The 16915-nt window shown below is 49.9% G+C and overlaps 1 pseudogene; it reads right to left on the reverse strand.

The window, feature by feature from the left end:
• Positions 1–1772: 1772 nt before the first annotated feature.
• On the reverse strand, positions 1773–13774 carry LOC133249183 (epididymis-specific alpha-mannosidase-like; annotated as a pseudogene).
• Between the last annotated feature and the right edge of the window lie 3141 nt (positions 13775–16915).

Consider the following 16915-nt stretch of genomic DNA (forward strand, 5'->3'; position numbering starts at 1 on the left):
GCTGCGATTCATGGGGTTGCAAAGAGTCGGACATGACTGAGTGACTGAATTGAACTGAAAGGGTAAATCTTAAAATTTGCATCACAGGAAAAAATTGTGTATTCGTGGTGACAAATATTAATGAGATTTTTGTAGTGATCATATTAAAAAAAAATATATATATATATATATATGCATACATGAAAATGAAAGTGAAGTTGCTCAGTCGTGTCCGACTCTTTGCGATCCCATGGACTGTAGCCTACCAGGCTCCTCAGTCCATGTAATTTTCCAGGCAAGAGTACTGGAGTGGGTTGCCATTGCCTTCTCCAGCTTCAGTTGAACCTGGGTCTCCCGCATTGCAGGCTGACGCTTTACCATCTGAGCCACGAGGGAAGCCTCATATGCATACATGAAAGTGAAAGTGAAGTTGCTCAGTCGTGTCCGACTCTTTGCGATCCCATGGACTGTAGCCTACCAGGCTCCTCAGTCCATGTAATTTTCCAGGCAAGAGTACTGGAGTGGGTTGCCATTGCCTTCTCCAGGGGATCTTCCCAACCCAGGGATTGAACCTGGGTCTCCCGCATTGCAGGCTGACGCTTTACCATCTGAGCCACAAGGGAAGCCCAGATGCATACATACATAAATATAATTCTTGAGACAGTAAACATTTCATTGTTTTTTTTTTTTACTACCTACATATATGCCTGTCAAGCTGCCATAAATTGGTATATTTTGATTTAACTTGTCATACCAGTTTGCCTGTTTACCTAATATATACAAATTTGGTTAAAATTTTATTAATATTTGCTCATATATACTGGAGTAGGAAATGGCAAACCACTACACTATTCTTGCCTACAGAATCCCATGGACAGAGGAGCTTAGAGGGTTACAGTACACAGGATCACAAAGAATTGGGCACGACTGAGTGACTAACACATACACACACACAAACTCATATATTAAAAATAATTTAACCTCCCCCCCCCCCACAAAGAGATAGTTGTATGCAAAGAAAGCAGGCTGTATAGCTTTTCTGAGAGCTCTGAGCACAAATTCCACTTTCCTAGCTTCCCTGCTAAGTACCTGTGTGGTGTCAGGAAGATTCCCTAACCTCTCTGGCTCTCGGTTCCTTATGAGTAGACAGGACACCATAGGGCCTGCCCCTATGCCCAGCTGGGCAGAGAAAATGGGAGAGACACATGCATCCCATAGAAGAGTACCAGGCACACAGTGGGTGCTCCATACAGTTTAGCTGTGACCACAATGGTGACTGGGTGTTAGGCACTGTCCCCCTGGGGTGTCTTTCCCACTTGACCTCAGATCCAGCCCACGGAGCAGGTCCTGTCATCATCCCCATTTCACAGTTGACAAAAGTGAGGCCCAGAGGGTCCCAAGTCTCACAGCCCCTGAGTTGGGGGCCAGGATTCAGGCCCAGGCCTCTGCTCCCAGCATTGAGAAGGGAAAAGGAGGGGAGAGCTGGGGAGAGGCTGGAGCCTGCGTTGGGGAGGGGAGGCGTTGGAGGCGGAGGTGGTGGGGATGATCCAGGGTGGGAGGAGGAGCTGGTAAACTGGGTGAGGACTTGGGAAGGAGGATGAGCCGGGGATGGCATGGCCCACTGCCTGGATGGACACTGACCTGGCTAATGCTGAGCACCAGTCCTGGGTGGACCCAGGTGCTGAGGTCGGACCTATGACTGCACTCCCTGGGCAGAGTTGAGGAACCAGGGCCTGGTTGAGTCCCCAGCTTACCCAGGGCCAGAGAAGGTGTGGTGTCCAGAACCAGATGGCTCATTCCCCGACGCTGTACAACATGGCCTCAACAAAGGATTGGAGTGTTTTCTGAGTGACAGGTAATTGCATGTTGGGGTACCAGCCATCCACAGGTGGATCTGGGAAGATGGATTCACCATCCCAGTAAAATCCTTCACTGAGAGAGGGAGAGGAGTGTGAGGGGGCCCAGCCCTGACAAGGGCAGCAGTCCGAGGTCTGGGAGGCAGGCAGAGCTCAGCAAGGTCAGAGCATCAAGGCTTCTGTTACAGACAGGGTGGTGGTGGGCAGATGAGAGCTATGTGGACAGAAGGTGTCACATTTCAGTCCTGCAGACCTTGGCCATGTTATCCTGAAAGGCCCATAGTTTTTCAGGTGTTCTGTGGAGCACACACCCTCTGGGCCCCAGTTCCTCCACATGGATCAGGTGCGATTTATGTGATCATTCATTCTTTAGCTGACCTTTGGGCCCATCAAATCTTATTCCAAGGACCCAGAGCAGGGCTGGGACCTAAACGATGCAAGTGAGATACTCGCCTTTGCATAAAACTTCATGCTTGCAAAAATCTTAGTATCACCATGATGAGATTTTCACATTTTGAAATAAAATATAATGCAAAAAACATCATGATGAACAGAATCACTAAATTCTACACAAAGATAGAGCAGTAGCACAAAATCCTCAGACTCCAATACAGCTTGGGAGGCTCTGACCCCAGGAAGGAACCTCAGGGCTCTGGACAGCCCCTGGTGAGGGTCTCGCCATTCATGCTGGGCAGCAAGGAGTCACGTAGGAGGGCCCATGGACCAGCCCACAGGAATGACCACTTTGAAACACTGTGAACCTCAGTCTCCTGACCATAAAATGTACGAAGATCACTAAGAGGACTGAGCGAAAGTACTGGTGGAAAAGCTGAGAAGCAGTTCCAGGTGCAGAGTGGAGCCCAATGTCAGTAACGTGCTAGTGAGTCCCCCCAGGCTCTTCTCCAAGCTGCCCCTTCATCCCACCTCCCCTGTTCATGAGGGCTCAGCCCCTGCCCGCAGCCTCGCAGGCACAGAGGGCAGAGGGGACTGGATGTAGAGCTGCCCACAAGACAGCCCATAACGGGGCTTAGGACACAGGGGTCTTGGTGATGCCTCCAGAGCCCAGTGCAGCTGCCCCATGGCTGCTACCGCAAGACCTTGGCTGGGTGTCCAGGCCTCAGTTGTTCTTTCTGTAAGATGGGTGCTCAGTGTGTGTCCTCAGGGCTGACCATGAGGGCCATGCCTGAGGTGGTCCAGGGAGGGAGCTGGGACGGGGGCTGGCCCGAGGCAGGTGCTCACGAGCAGTAGCCGAACTGGTCCAGGACATGTGTGAAGATTTCCTGCTGTGCCGACAGGGATCTGGACCCTCGCCACACGAACTGCAGCTGCTGCAAACCCAGAGGGAAGGGAGTGAGGGCACAGGGGCGACACGGCTGCCGGCTCCCCAACCCACCCAGGCCCCGCCTGAGTCTCCTCGCCGCCCCCCCTGCTCTCAGGGGTTCAGGTCAAGATCCCCCTCTGCTGCCCCCTCCTCACGGTTCCCCCTGACCTCCCAAAGCCACAGGAGGCGGAGGAATCGGCCCTCCAGATGGTGCCTGTCTGCACCTTCATCTGACCCTCCTCAGGGCAGGACTCTTTGCCAGGACCTGCCAGCCAGGCTGTCTCTAACTCAGCTTGAATGGCCCCAGACACAGGGAGCTCATCACCATCACTAAAGGTACTGCAGTGTTTTTAGATCTGATGGTTAGAACATGGATGAGTAGATGCAGCTCACGACTCACCTGGTTATCTTGCATGGCCTCCTTCAGGTCATAGTCAATCCTGGAGATGACATGGGCATTGAAGCCCTCCAGGGCAAAGAGGATGGGGGTCGTGGCAGACGCACCACATGGATCCACCTGCCAGGAGAATTGTGGTCGAATCCCAAATGTTTCATAGAGAAAGCCGTGTCCTTCTGCAAAGCTCCTCAGTGACTGAATGGTGGCCCTTCACCCCCTCACTCTTTCAGGCCTCATGCCCTTCTCCAGGGCTGAAATTCTATTCCAGGCCAAGCAGGGTCTTGCTGAAACAGATACGAAGTCAAATAGCCCATTCCAGAATTACCTAAATATTCATCTATTTATTCATGATTTTCATGCCATTCCTATGTGCAGAGATCAAGGTGACTGCAGAAGTCCCCAGATTTGAGAGCCATTGGTTAAACTTCCCAAAGATGCTCCTGAAATATAATATCAGAATACTCTGAGCTGAGGCTAAAGTCTGCATTTTACAATGAGAGAAGAAAGACTCAGAGAATTCAAGTGCCTGGTGTCAAGTCAAACTGCCCTTCACTGATGAGCTCACCAGTCTGGGACACTGGCTCTGGCCCAGAAGATTCCAGGGTTCTGGGGGCAGAAATGAGATCAGATCCATAAACAAGGCCCAACCAGGAGGTGGGTGACTGCTGGGAGGCTGGGGGGAGCCTGGAGTACATTTAGGGTCTGGTGCAGAGGAGGTGACAAAGTCCACCAGGTGGCTGGACTTGGGGTGGGCTCTGAGAACTCAGGGGCCAATGGGATCGGCAGATGGAGTGTATGAAACAGAGACCAAGAAGGAGCAGCTGGAGAGGAGGGGGAAGACCTGGGGATGGTGGGTCTGAGACGGGGGGTCAGTAAACTGTGCAGAGCTCACCCAGACCCCAGATGGTGTCTGAGGAGGGCAGGCCCAATGCGTGTTGAAATTGTGGCCCCTAATTCCGCATTCAGAGTCTTTACTTCATTCAGGGGATACAGACCCAGTCTAAAGGGATGACTTATCACTAGTCTTATAGGTCATGCAAGATCATTCACATCTGCCAGACTTTAAACACAAAGAACAAATATTAAAAGCAGCAAGGGAAAAGCAACAAATAACACACAAGGTGTTTCTCATAAGGCTAACTGCACAGCTTTCAACAGAAACTCTGCAGACCTGAAGGAAGTGGTGGGATAGACTTAAAGTGATTAAAGGAAAAAACCTGCAACCAAGATTACTCTACCCAGCAAGGACTGCATTCTGGAAAAATCAAAAGCTTTCCAAACAAGCAAAAGTTAACAGAATTCAGCAGCACCGAAGCAGCTTTACAACAAACACTAAATGAGCTTATCTAGAGAGAAAACACAAGAGAGAATAGACCTAAAAGAAACCCAAAACAAGAAAGTGAATGGTAATAGGATCACACATATCAATAATTACCTTAAATGTAAATGGACTAAACGTTCCAACAAAAAGACAGGGACTGGCTGAATTGATACAAAAACAAGACCCCTGAGCATGCTATCTACAAGAGACCCACCTCAGACCTAGGGACACACACAGACTGAAAGTGAGGAGCTGGAAAAAGATACTCCACGCAAATGGAAATCAAAAGAAAGTGAGAGTAGCAAAACTCATATACGATAAAATAGACTTTAAAATAAAGCACTTTACAAGAGACATTGAAAGATCCCACATAATGATCAAGGGACCAATCCAAGAAGAAGCTACAGCAATTATATGTATATATTCACCCAACAGAGGAGCACATCAATACATAAGGCAAATGCTAAAAACTGTTAAAGGGGAAATCAACAGTAACACAGTAACAGTGGGTGACTTTAATACACTACTCACATGACCATCCAGACAAAAAATTAACAAGGAAACAGAAGCTTTAAATGATACATTGGACCCATTGGACCGTTTCATCCAAAAGCAGTAGATTTCACATTTTTCTCAAGTGCGCATGGAATATGCACAAGACAGACCATGTCGCAGGTAACGAATCAAACCATGGTAAAGTGTAAAAATTGAAATCATTTCAAGCATCTTTTCTGACCACAAGCTATAAGAGTAGATATCAACTACAGGAAAAAAACCTATAAAAACACAAACACGTGGCGGCTAAACCATATGCTTCTGAATAACTAAGAGATCACTGAAGAAATCAGGGAAAAATAAAAAATACCTAGAAGCAAATGACAATGAAATCACGACAACTCAAAGCCTATGGGTTTCAGTAAATGCAGTGCTAAGAGGGGAGTTTACAGCAAAACAAGAAACAAGAGAAGAAAAAAACCAAGAAACAAGAGAACCATCAAATAAACAACCAAACCTGACATATAAAGTGAATAGAAAAAGAATTAAAAAAATACTCAAACTTAGTAGAAGGGAAGAAATCATAAATATCAAAGCAGAAACAAATTTAAAAAGAAATGCAGGCGATAATAAGAAAGATAAAAAAAAAAAAAAACTAAAAGCTGATTCTTTAAGAAGATAAACAAAACTGACCATCCATTAGAGAGACTCATCAGGGGAAAAAGTGAGACACATGTACCCCAGTTTTCACTGCAGCACTATTTACAGTAAGTAGGACATGTAAGCAACCTAGATGTCTGTCAACAGATGAAAGGATAAAGAAGCTGTGGTACATATATACAATGGACTATTACTCAGTCATAAAAAGTGCACTCGAGTCAGTTCTGATGAGGTGGATGAACACAGAGCCTATTATTCAGAGTGAAGTGAGTCAGAAAGAGAAAACCAAATATTGTATATTAACACACATATATATGGCATCCGGGACTTGGTGATGGACAGGGAGGCCTGGTGTGCTGCGATTCATGGGTCGCAAAGAGTCAGACACGACTGAGCGACTGAACTGAACTGATCTGATACGGCATCTAGAAAGATGGTACTGATGAGCCTGTTTCCAGAGCAGCAGCGGAGATGCAGACATAGAGAACATACCTGTGAACACAGCAGGGGAAGGAGAAGGGGGGACGAATTGAGAGAACAGCACTGAAACATATACATCACCACATGTAAAATTAGATAGCCAGTGGGGCTTTGCTGTATGATGCAGGGAGCTCAAATTCAGTGTTCTGTGACAACCTAGAGGGGTGGGAGGGGGTGGGTGGGAGGGAGTTTCAAGAGGGGCCAGACATACGTATACTGATTAATGTTGACATAAGGCAGAAACCAACACAATATTATAAATCAATTAACCTCTAATTAAAATTAAATAAAAAATTTTAAAAAGACATGTCTGAGAAGACGTGCTACAGCAGCAGAAGGTCAGAGGCCTGTCCTCTCCCAACAAGATCCTGCCCATTCTGACCCTTACCTGAGAAATCATCTTGACCTTAGACTGAGCCCATGGTGACCTCCTTGCTTCCTTCTTCCTGTCCAGGGCCTGGCACTCAGCAGGGGCTCAACAAAGGTGACGAGGAGGGAATGGATCCAGGACCAGTGAGGGGTGCTCCAGCATGACCCGCCCAACACACCAGAGAAACACGGCACGCTGGATACAACCTCAAGTGCTGGTCCAGGAAACCAGGGATGATGGTGTGAAAGGGCCCACTGAAAGTAAGTTGTACACCCTGCCCCTACACACACACGCACACACACACACACACGCACGCACACACACACGCGCACACACACGCGCGCACACACGCGCCTGCACACACACGTGCACACACACATGCGTGCACGCACACACACACGCACACACACGCGCGCACACACACACACACACATACCTGGGGGCACAAGTTACAGACAGAGTAGGGCCAGATGGACCCGCTGGAGTCGTTTGACTGCTGGCTGCATGGACGTCCTTGCAGCTCTCTGTGCCTCAGTTTCCTCATCTTGAAAACGGGGCTTGAACAACACCACCTGCCACCAGGCTGTTCAGAGGCCCCCCAGGAGAGCACAGATGGCCAAGCACTTGCTTCATCCTCCTGGGAGAGGGGCTGAGCTCTCAAGCATCTTACTGACTGTGCCAGGCTTGGTCAGAATGAAACCCTCACCTGCTGGCTTCAGGACTCGGGTAAGACTCAGCAACTTTGAGCCTCAAATTCGACCTCAATGAGCGGGAGTTTGTAAGACTCCTCTTCTCTAGGACTGCCTCTTGGACTGAAGGACCGAAGGAATTTATTGAATGCCTTGTTCTTAGAACAGGAGGTCATCATGAGATGAAGTCAGAGCCATCATCTAGGGTCCCAGCAGCCTGGCTGATGTTGGAAATGGAGCCCCAAAGAACCCCCTGGGGATGATCCAGGGGTCCACATCCCTTCCTGTCCCAGTCATGGGAACCTGACTTTGCCTGGATTCTGGCTGCTGTGGTTAGGCCAGCAGGGTCAGCTCTGGGATGTTCAAGACAGTGGGCATCGAAGGCTGAGACCAGAGGTGAGGGATGCCTCTGTGTGGGCACCTGAAGGAAGACGGGTCAGTGCTTACTCCCTCCCTCTGTGCCCACCATCCCTGGTCAGCCCTGGACTAAGTCCTAGGGACCCAGAGAAGAATCAGACACTGGTCACTGTGGAAACAACCTGTAGTTCATGGTGAAGACGGGAGGTGCTCGAGTATTGTGGCCCCTAGGGGAGAGTGCCTGGACCATGAGACTCATCAGCTGAGCATGAGTGGAAGCAACAGGAAATCTTGTTCTGAAAGCACAGGAGATTCTGTTATGGGAGTAGGTCGAGGGAAGCAGGAGGCAGAAGGAACAGGTGGTCAGAAAGTGAGGCCTGAGGCTGCATTTTGCAGGCTGGAGGGTTTATATGATAAAACTTAAAGCTTCTATTGGAAGAAAAGCTATGGCAAACTTGGACATTGTATTAAAAAGCAGAAACATCACTTTGTCATCAATGTGCCATAGAGTCAAAGCTGTGGTTTTACCAGTAGTTATATACAAATGTGAGACTTGGAGCATAAAGAAGGCTGAGCATCAAAGAACTGATGCTTACAAATCGTGGTGCTGCAGAAGACTCTTGAAAATCTTGGAAAGCAAGATCAAATTAGTCAATCCTAAAGGAAATTAACCCCGAATGTGTGGATATGAGAGTTTGGGCCATAAAGAGGACTGAGCACTGAAGAATTGATGCTTTTGAACTGTGGTGTTGGAGAAGACTCTGAGAGTCCCTTGGACTGCTAGGTGATCAAACTAGTCAATCCTAAAGGAAATCAGTCCTGTATATTCATTGGAAGGACTGATGCTGAAGCTGAAGCTCCAATACTTTGGTCACCTGATATAAAGAGCAGACTCATTGGAAAAGATCCTGATTCTGGGTAAGATTGAGGGCAGGAGGAGAAGGGGGAGACAGGATGAGATGGTTGGATGGCATCAATGACTCAATGGACTCAATGAGTTGAGGCAACTCCGGGAGATGGTCAAGGACAGGGAAACCTGGTATACTATGGTCCATGTGGTCACAGAGTCAGACATGACTGAGAGGCCGAACAGCAACATACAGACTCTACTCAGTATGCTCTGTTTGAATTATCCCAGTTTAATCTCATAACACCACTTTGAGGTAGACCTTCCATCACTACCAAGCACTCTCACAGAGGAGGGAACCGAGCCCTAATGAGGCTGCATCATGTGCCAGGGTCACAGGGTTGGGAGTTAGCAGAGTCAGGAGTCAGCCAGGCTGGCTCATCTAGAATCCACACCCTCATCCCCTGCACTCAGGCACACATGAACACGGTGCAGCAGTCAGAGCGTTGACGGGTCACAGTCTCCTGCTGAGACGGGAAGATGGAGCCCAGGACCAGGGCTCAGACACCCAGTCCCAGCCCTACAGGAGGCCACAGGGACCCTGATCTGGGGAAGGGTAATCAAACCTGTGAGCTGGAGGATCTGGCCATCAATGCGGGTCACGGCCTCATCGTGCATGACCTGGCCTCTGAGGATAAACTCCAGGCACACTTCAGCTACGAGCTGGCAGACCTTGGCAGAAAAAAAAAAGGGCCAGGTTACACCTCCCAGGCTGAGCCAGTTGTATTTTCTGGGCACATGCCTATAGCATCTCATGGTCCTTCCTTCAAACTCCACAGCCTCTTTTATTCTGCAAAAGCAGAACGCTGTCTATCCTGGTCATCACTGCTTCCACCTCCGAGAACAGCACCTGTCCCTGGCTGCTGCTTCATTAGGCATATACACAGATACATATGTTCACAGCTTTTGCTTTTGAATGATGCCAAGATTATGGAAAACTTGCAGGAACTGTACCAAAAAACTCCCATAAATCCTTCTCCAGATTATCTCATTGCTAATATTTTTTACCTCTTTCTGTTAACACTCTCCCATGTCATTACACACAGTATGTTGTTTCTAAACCATTTGGAAGTACAAGTTAGCAACTATATGCCTTTATCTGAATAGTTTAGGTCAATTTTGAAAGAAAAAGATAATTACAACTGCTATATAATGATCAAAACTCAGGCTATTATTTCACATTAATAACATGTGCATGCATTCATGCTCAGTTTCTCAGTAATGTCCAACTTTTTGTGACTCTATGGGCTGTGCCCCACTGGGCTCCTCTGTCCATGGGATTCTCCAAGCAAGAATACTGGAGTTTATCCTCTAATTTCCAACACTTCCTGAGTATTTCTGTTTCATAATTTTTATGGTTTCAGGCTGGTATGTTTGTAGAATGCTCTTCCAATTGCATTTGTCACATGTCTGTCTAACAGATATTTTAGAACACAGGAATGAAGGGAATTTCCTGGGGCTTCAGTGTGTAGGACGTACTTTCAGTGCTGAGGATGTGACTCTGATCCCTTCTTGGGCTTCCCTGGTGTCTCAGATGGTGGGGAATCTGCCTACAGTGCAGGAGACTCAGGTTTGATCCCAGTGCTGGGAAGACCCCCTGGAGAAGTGAATGGCTATCCACTCCAGTTGGCGGATTCATATTGATACATGGCAAAACCAATACAATATTGTAAAGTTAAAAAATAAAATTAAATTAAAAAAATTATACGCCATGTAGAGAGAAGACTGGCAGGGTGCAGTCCATGGGATTGGAAGGAGTTGGACACGACTGAGTTACTTTCCTTTTTACTTTAACTAGGGAGCTAAAAACCCACAGACCTCATGGTGCAAACAATAAAGTATATCCATGAAAGAAGGGAAGAATGGAAGCATAAATACAGTCAGAGACCGTGACACTGAGCTCTTGGTAGACTGTGGCTCTTGGTAGACATGCTCTTGGTAGACTGTGGCTTGGATCTGATCTGAAAGTACTGTCTTTGCAGATCGTTCATTTGAGAAATGTGGAACGACACCTACTGTGTACTGTTTCAAATGCGCACCTGCTTCATGTTGGGCCCCATCCAGGAACTGGGATTCAGCCCACACAACTCATGGAAAATTGCTAGTTTCCAGGGACATATTATTGAATTTCCTGTCTAGGTCTTTGCCAGCACACCTAACTGTGAGAGTAAGAGTAAGTGATTTGGGTCTGGGCGTGTCCGTGTAAAGAAGGAAAAACTGCCCAGTGGACACCAGAGAGCAAGGCTCTGATTCACAATACTGACCCAGAACCCATCTGTCAGGTATAAGCTGTGTGACCTTGAGCCAGATGCCTGCCCTCTCTGAACCTGGACCAGCTCTGTGCGGTAGGATAAGGGTCCTCACCGTGCAGGCTGTGGGGAGGAGTCAGTAGAGTAACCTGTACAAACCTGAGCCCAGCACTTGGCTCGCGGCAGAGCCCATCAGATGGGAGGCTCGTTCTCTCGGCTCCACAGGCTGCAGGGTCACATCCCCTCTGTGGATCTGGTGGACACCGGCTTCACCGTCTGAGCTCTCTGCCTTGAGCAGGTGGCTGAGCCTCTGACTTCCACCGTCAGCGACTGCTCTGAGGGCAGGTGATGCCTGGAGGGGACCACGCCCCAAGCACCCTAGGTGCTTACATCCTGGGCACATTCTGGGCACAGCCTCTCTGAAGAGGGAGGTCACTCCTGCTTCCAGATGTGGGACCTGCAGCTGCAGAGCCAGCCCCACCTGTGACTATACGGGGATCGGGGGGAGGACATGGCCCCAGGCTGCCCCTCCAAGGACCAGGGCCTCTGACCCCCTGTGACATGGAGTTAATCAGCCCCAGAGGTTAATCCACAGGGACTCCCGCACCCCTGGCTGGTCCTGGGCTCTGGTGCCCATGAGGGCCATGCAGATCCACAAATGAAGTCAGAAGGTGTGCACACAGGTCACTCCAGAGTGCGCAGTGTCAGAGGTGACCCCATTCACACCAGCTGAGTGCCTGGCTGGGCTGCCAGAGCTTCAATTATTCAGGAGAAACCAGAAAGGCAGGATCAAACACAAACCTGTCCCCTGGGTGTGGGGCTGACCGCAAACCTGTACTAAACGGGCCCTGGGCACACCTCAGCCGGGTTGTGGCCTCCTGGTTTATGCAGCCCTGTCCTGGCCTCATGGAGCGCAACCCAGGAGCTTCCTGAAGGGTCGTCCCCGGGACCCCAAGGGCATCTGCTCTCATCTGCCTGGTGAGGACTTCCTGAGGGCAGTGTTACCTGGCCTTTCTGTCCGTCCGAGGAGACACCATCCCATCACAGCCGGAAATACTCCTGTTCCACAGCGATGAACCTGCGCTTCTTCTCAAGGGTCACTTCCTCCACCATGGAGTTGTAGACATTGGTGACATAAGCCTGCATGCTCTCCTAGGGTGGAGAGGGGGAGAGACCATAACTCCAGACCCATGCGGGAAACCAGAGGGCGTGGACCAGGGACCGAGGAGGAACGTCCAGGGAGACACGGTGTCCAGGGGCGCTCCCATGAAGCCTGTCCAGGCCCTGCATTCGGCTCCCCCTGCTCCTCAAACAAGCGAGGCCAGTGTCTCCTCTGTGATGGACACATGGTGAGCCCTGCACTGAGAGAAGGACCCGGGCAGACCCCCTTAGATGAGAGCCTTCCCCTGAGGAGAGTCATGAGGAGGCAGACACTCCATGTGACAGAGGGTCATGCCAGTCCAGCCAAGGCCCCGGGCCAGCCCAGAGGGGCGTGCTGACCACTCCTGCCTTGGAGGACAGGCCAGTCGGCAACAGGGCCCTGGAGTGAGGTCTAGGGACCCTGACTGGCCTTCCTGGGATGAAATGATGGGGAAGTGTGTGTCAAGAGCTGAGGCTGAGATGAGCTGACAGCTCGAACATCTCTCTGGATCTATCTCCCCCATAACCTGAGGCTGGGAGTCCCCAGGATGGAGCTCTGTCTGCTCCCATCCAGGTCAGGCTGGCTCACCATGGTTCCCAGAGATGCTGATAAAGGAATGCAAGGAGCCTTGGGCAGGGGGTGAGCAGGCAAGGTGGCGATGTATGCTGACTTGGGCAGCACCACACCCTGGGCCTCAGTGTCCCTTTTCTAAACTAGGGGTGATGAGCATGCTTCCCCACACATCAGCAGTTCCACGCACACGTGGGTGACCACCCACAGAGGCTTACCAGTGACCCGGGACCAGACTCAATCCCCAGCCTCAGAGCCTGTTGCTGCCCGACTCCCTTTAAAATGAGTGACTCGCTTATTAACGTTTCACAGAAAGTATTGTATCCATGATCACAGAGTGGTCCTATTCATTTATTTCCTTCCTTCTTCCAGAAAACAGCTTGTGCAGGCCTGGGTAATCATTTCAGTTACCTGCCCCAGAAACTTATGGAAATTAGTCCTGACCTCTTTCCCTCTGCTCTGGTTCATTCATTCACTCAAGGAATATTTGAGAACACCTTCCACCCATTGCAGCCGGGGACGCATTCTCATCCCTACCCAGAGCAGCCCATGTTTGTTGCTCATCGTGTCTGACTCTTTGGGGCCCCATCGACTGTATCCCGCCAGGCTCCTCTGTCCATGGAATTCTCCAGGCAAGAATACTGGTGTGGGTTGCCATTGCATTCTCCAGGGGAACTTCCTGACCCAGGGATCAAAGCTGGGTCTCCGTCACTGTAGGCAGATTCTTTACCATCTGAGCCACCAGGGAAGCCCTCAGCCAGTCCATAGCTGAGTAGTGATGGAGTCCAGGCTGAGACTCCTGATGGCAGAGACCCAGGACACAAACCCACTCTGGAGTCCAGATGGAAAAAGGACCGCAGCTTCAAGAGGTGTGTGGGGTCACGTGGGGCACCTACCTGTATGGTGTGCAGCCAGCCCACGTCCATGTGGCTGTGGGGAACCACGAAGACCCTCATCGGGGCTCAGGCTGAGCCCACAGGGGTCACATCAGGCCCAACCGCAGGAGCAGAGGTGGCTCCATCTCCTCGGCCAGCTCAGGGGCAGGAGGACATCTGCCTGCCTGCAGGGCCCGGCCTCCAGCCAGCTGACTGGGCCACCATCCTTTGGTGGATAGAGTGGGAAGGAAACCAGAGTGACACCCACACAGATGCTGTCACCTGAGCAGTGCAGGCAGATGGCACTCGCTCACTGCCTAGCAGCACTCTGCTCCCATCTGCGGTTTCCTGACCATCCACCTTTAGACAAACCCCAAATACTGCCTCCCCTGGGGGGACTGCCAGCTTCCCTCTGGCCAGGCCTGGGTCTCCTCACCCCAGTCCTCATGCCCCTTCTTAGGCCTCTCCCAGTGGTATTTCCCACTGGGCATCTTACCCATCCCTGCCCCCAACCCACTGGTCTGGCTCCTTGACCTCCCTGCAAAACGTAACACTCAGTGTGGGGCCTGCCACCACCAGGACACCCACTGTGATACACTCTCCTTCACATGAAACCCCCAGACTGAGCCTTGCAATAGCAATTGTAATCTCTCTTTTAAGGAGAAAAGTGGGCTCTCACAAATAGGACCTGACTACCCGAGGTTGTAATGCCAAAGAATATCAAACTACGGCACAATCGCACTCATCTCACACTCTAGTAAAGTAATGCTCAAAATTCTCCAAGCCAGGCTTCAGCAATACGTGAACCGTGAACTTCCAGATGTTCAAGCTGGTTTTAGAAAAGGCAGAGGAACAAGAGATCAAATTGCCAACATACTCTGGATCATGGAAAAAGCAAGAGAGTTCCAGAAAAACATCTATTTCTGCTTTATTGACTATGCCAAAGTCTTTGACTGTGTGGATCACAATAAACTATGGAAAATTCTGAAAGAGATGGGAATACCAGACCACCTGACCTGCCTCTTGAGAAACCTATATGCAGGTCAGGAAGCAACAGTTAGAACTGGACATGGAACAACAGACTGGTTCTAAATAGGAAAAGGAGTACATCAAGGCTGGATATTGTCACCCTGCTTATTTAACTTATATGCAGAGTACATCATGAGAAACGCTGGGCTGGAAGAAACACAAGCTGGAATCAGGATTGCCAGGAGAAATATCAATAACCTCAGATATGCAGATGACACCACCCTTATGGCAGAAAGTGAAGAGGAACTCAAAAGCCTCTTGATGAAAGTGAAAGAGGAGAGTGAAAAAGTTGGCTTAAAGCTCAACATTCAGAAAACTAATATCATAGCATCTGATCCCATCACTTCATGGGAAATAGATGGGGAAACAGTGGAAACAGTGTCAGACTTTATTTTTCTGGGCTCCAAAATCACTGCAGATGGTGACTGCAGCCATGAAATTGAAAGACACTTACTCCTTGGAAGGAAAGTTATGACCAACCTAGATAGCATATTCAAAAGCAGAGACATTACTTTGCCAACAAAGGTCCGTCTAGTCAAGGCTATGGTTTTTCCAGTGGTCATGTGTGGATATGAGAGTTGGACTGAGAAGAACGCTGAGCGCCAAAGAATTGATGCTTTTGAACTGTGGTGTTGGAGAAGACTCTTGAGTGTCCCTTGGACTGCAAGGAGAGCCAACCAGTCCATTCTGAAGGAGATCAGTCCTGGGTGTTCTTTGGAAGGACTGATGCTAAATCTGAAACTTCAGTACTTTGGCCACCTCATGCAAAGAGTTGACTCACTGGAAAAAACTCTGATGCTGGGAGGGATTGGGGGCAGAAGGAGAAGGGGATGACAGAGGATGAGATGGCTGGATGGCATCACTGACTCAATGGACATGAGTTTGGGTGAACTCCGGGAGTTGGTGATGGACAGGGAGGCCTGGCGTGCTGCAATTCATGGGGTCGCAAAGAGTTGGACACGACTGAGCAACTGAACTGAACTGAACCCCAGGTTGCACAACTAGTGGAGGAGCAAGAAGGCCTGAAACTCAAAATTAAGTCTGGATCAGGGCTAGTGACCTTGGCAAGAAGACTAAGCTCTCTGGGTCTCGGCAGCCCACCTGTAAAATGGGATGCCCTTAGAGGAGCTGGGCCCTGAGGGAATGCACGCGAGATGACAACCACAGGGCCTCCTTCCTGGAGGACGGCGGGCGCAGTGATGCACCTGCAGGAGCCAGAGTGTTGCCAGGGGGTCTCCGTACCCTCGCTCAGGAGCAAGGGAGTGGGCTCTTCTGTCTGATGCCCAAATGCCTGAGTGGCTCTTCATATCGCTGCCAGACCTGAGACTCACTTTCCCTTCTGGCCATCTTTTCCTCTCCTCCAGCATACACATCTGGAGAACACGGTCTCCAAGCAGGTCTCCATCCTCTCTCTCCCATCCCCTCCCTGGTACCCACCTGACCTGACCTGACCTGACCTGCACCTTCCTTCCATTGAGGGTCTTAAACAGCAGACATGTATTATCTCACAGATCTGGAGACCAGAAGACTCCCAGAGAGTTAGGGCAGCTTCTGTAAGAGCCTCGAGGCTGGCTGTCCTTCACTGGTGGCTTACTAAATCGCTTTAGTCAAGTCCAATTCTTGGGGACCCTATAGACTCCAGTCCTCTGTCCATGGGACTCTCCAGACAAGAATACTGGAGTGTGTTGCCATGCCCTCTTTAGGGTATCTATCCAACCCAGGGATCTAACTTGAATCGCTTATATCCCTGGCATTGGCAGGCAGGTTCGTAACCAGTAGGTGGCTCAGATGGTAAAGAATCCGCCTGCAAGCCAGGAGACCTGGGTTCAATCCCTGGATAGGGAAGATCCCCTCGAGAAGGGAATGGCTACTCACTCCAGTATTCTTGTCTTGAGAATTCCATGGACAGGGGAGCCTGGTGGGCTACCGTCCTTTGGATCACACAGAGTCAGACATGACTGAGTGACTAACACACTTCAGGAGAAGGTAGCATTTCCTTGCAGGGACAGGCTACAGCACAGGAGCGGCTCTTTCTGGTCAGGCTCTGTCATGCCCAGTGGTCCAGCGGAAGAGGCTACTTGCGGTTCTGGGACACGTGACCTTGGTTCCTGGCAGCAAAGTGTTGTCACGTAAAAGGGCCCTTGCACATGTGTTCAGCTCCAACGAGATGCACCATGACCTGCACGCTGAGCCCGGGCACCATGAGAACACATGGTCCT

This window comes from Bos javanicus, chromosome 6, assembly GCF_032452875.1.
Source record: "Bos javanicus breed banteng chromosome 6, ARS-OSU_banteng_1.0, whole genome shotgun sequence".
NCBI classification, from domain to species: Eukaryota; Metazoa; Chordata; class Mammalia; order Artiodactyla; family Bovidae; genus Bos; species Bos javanicus.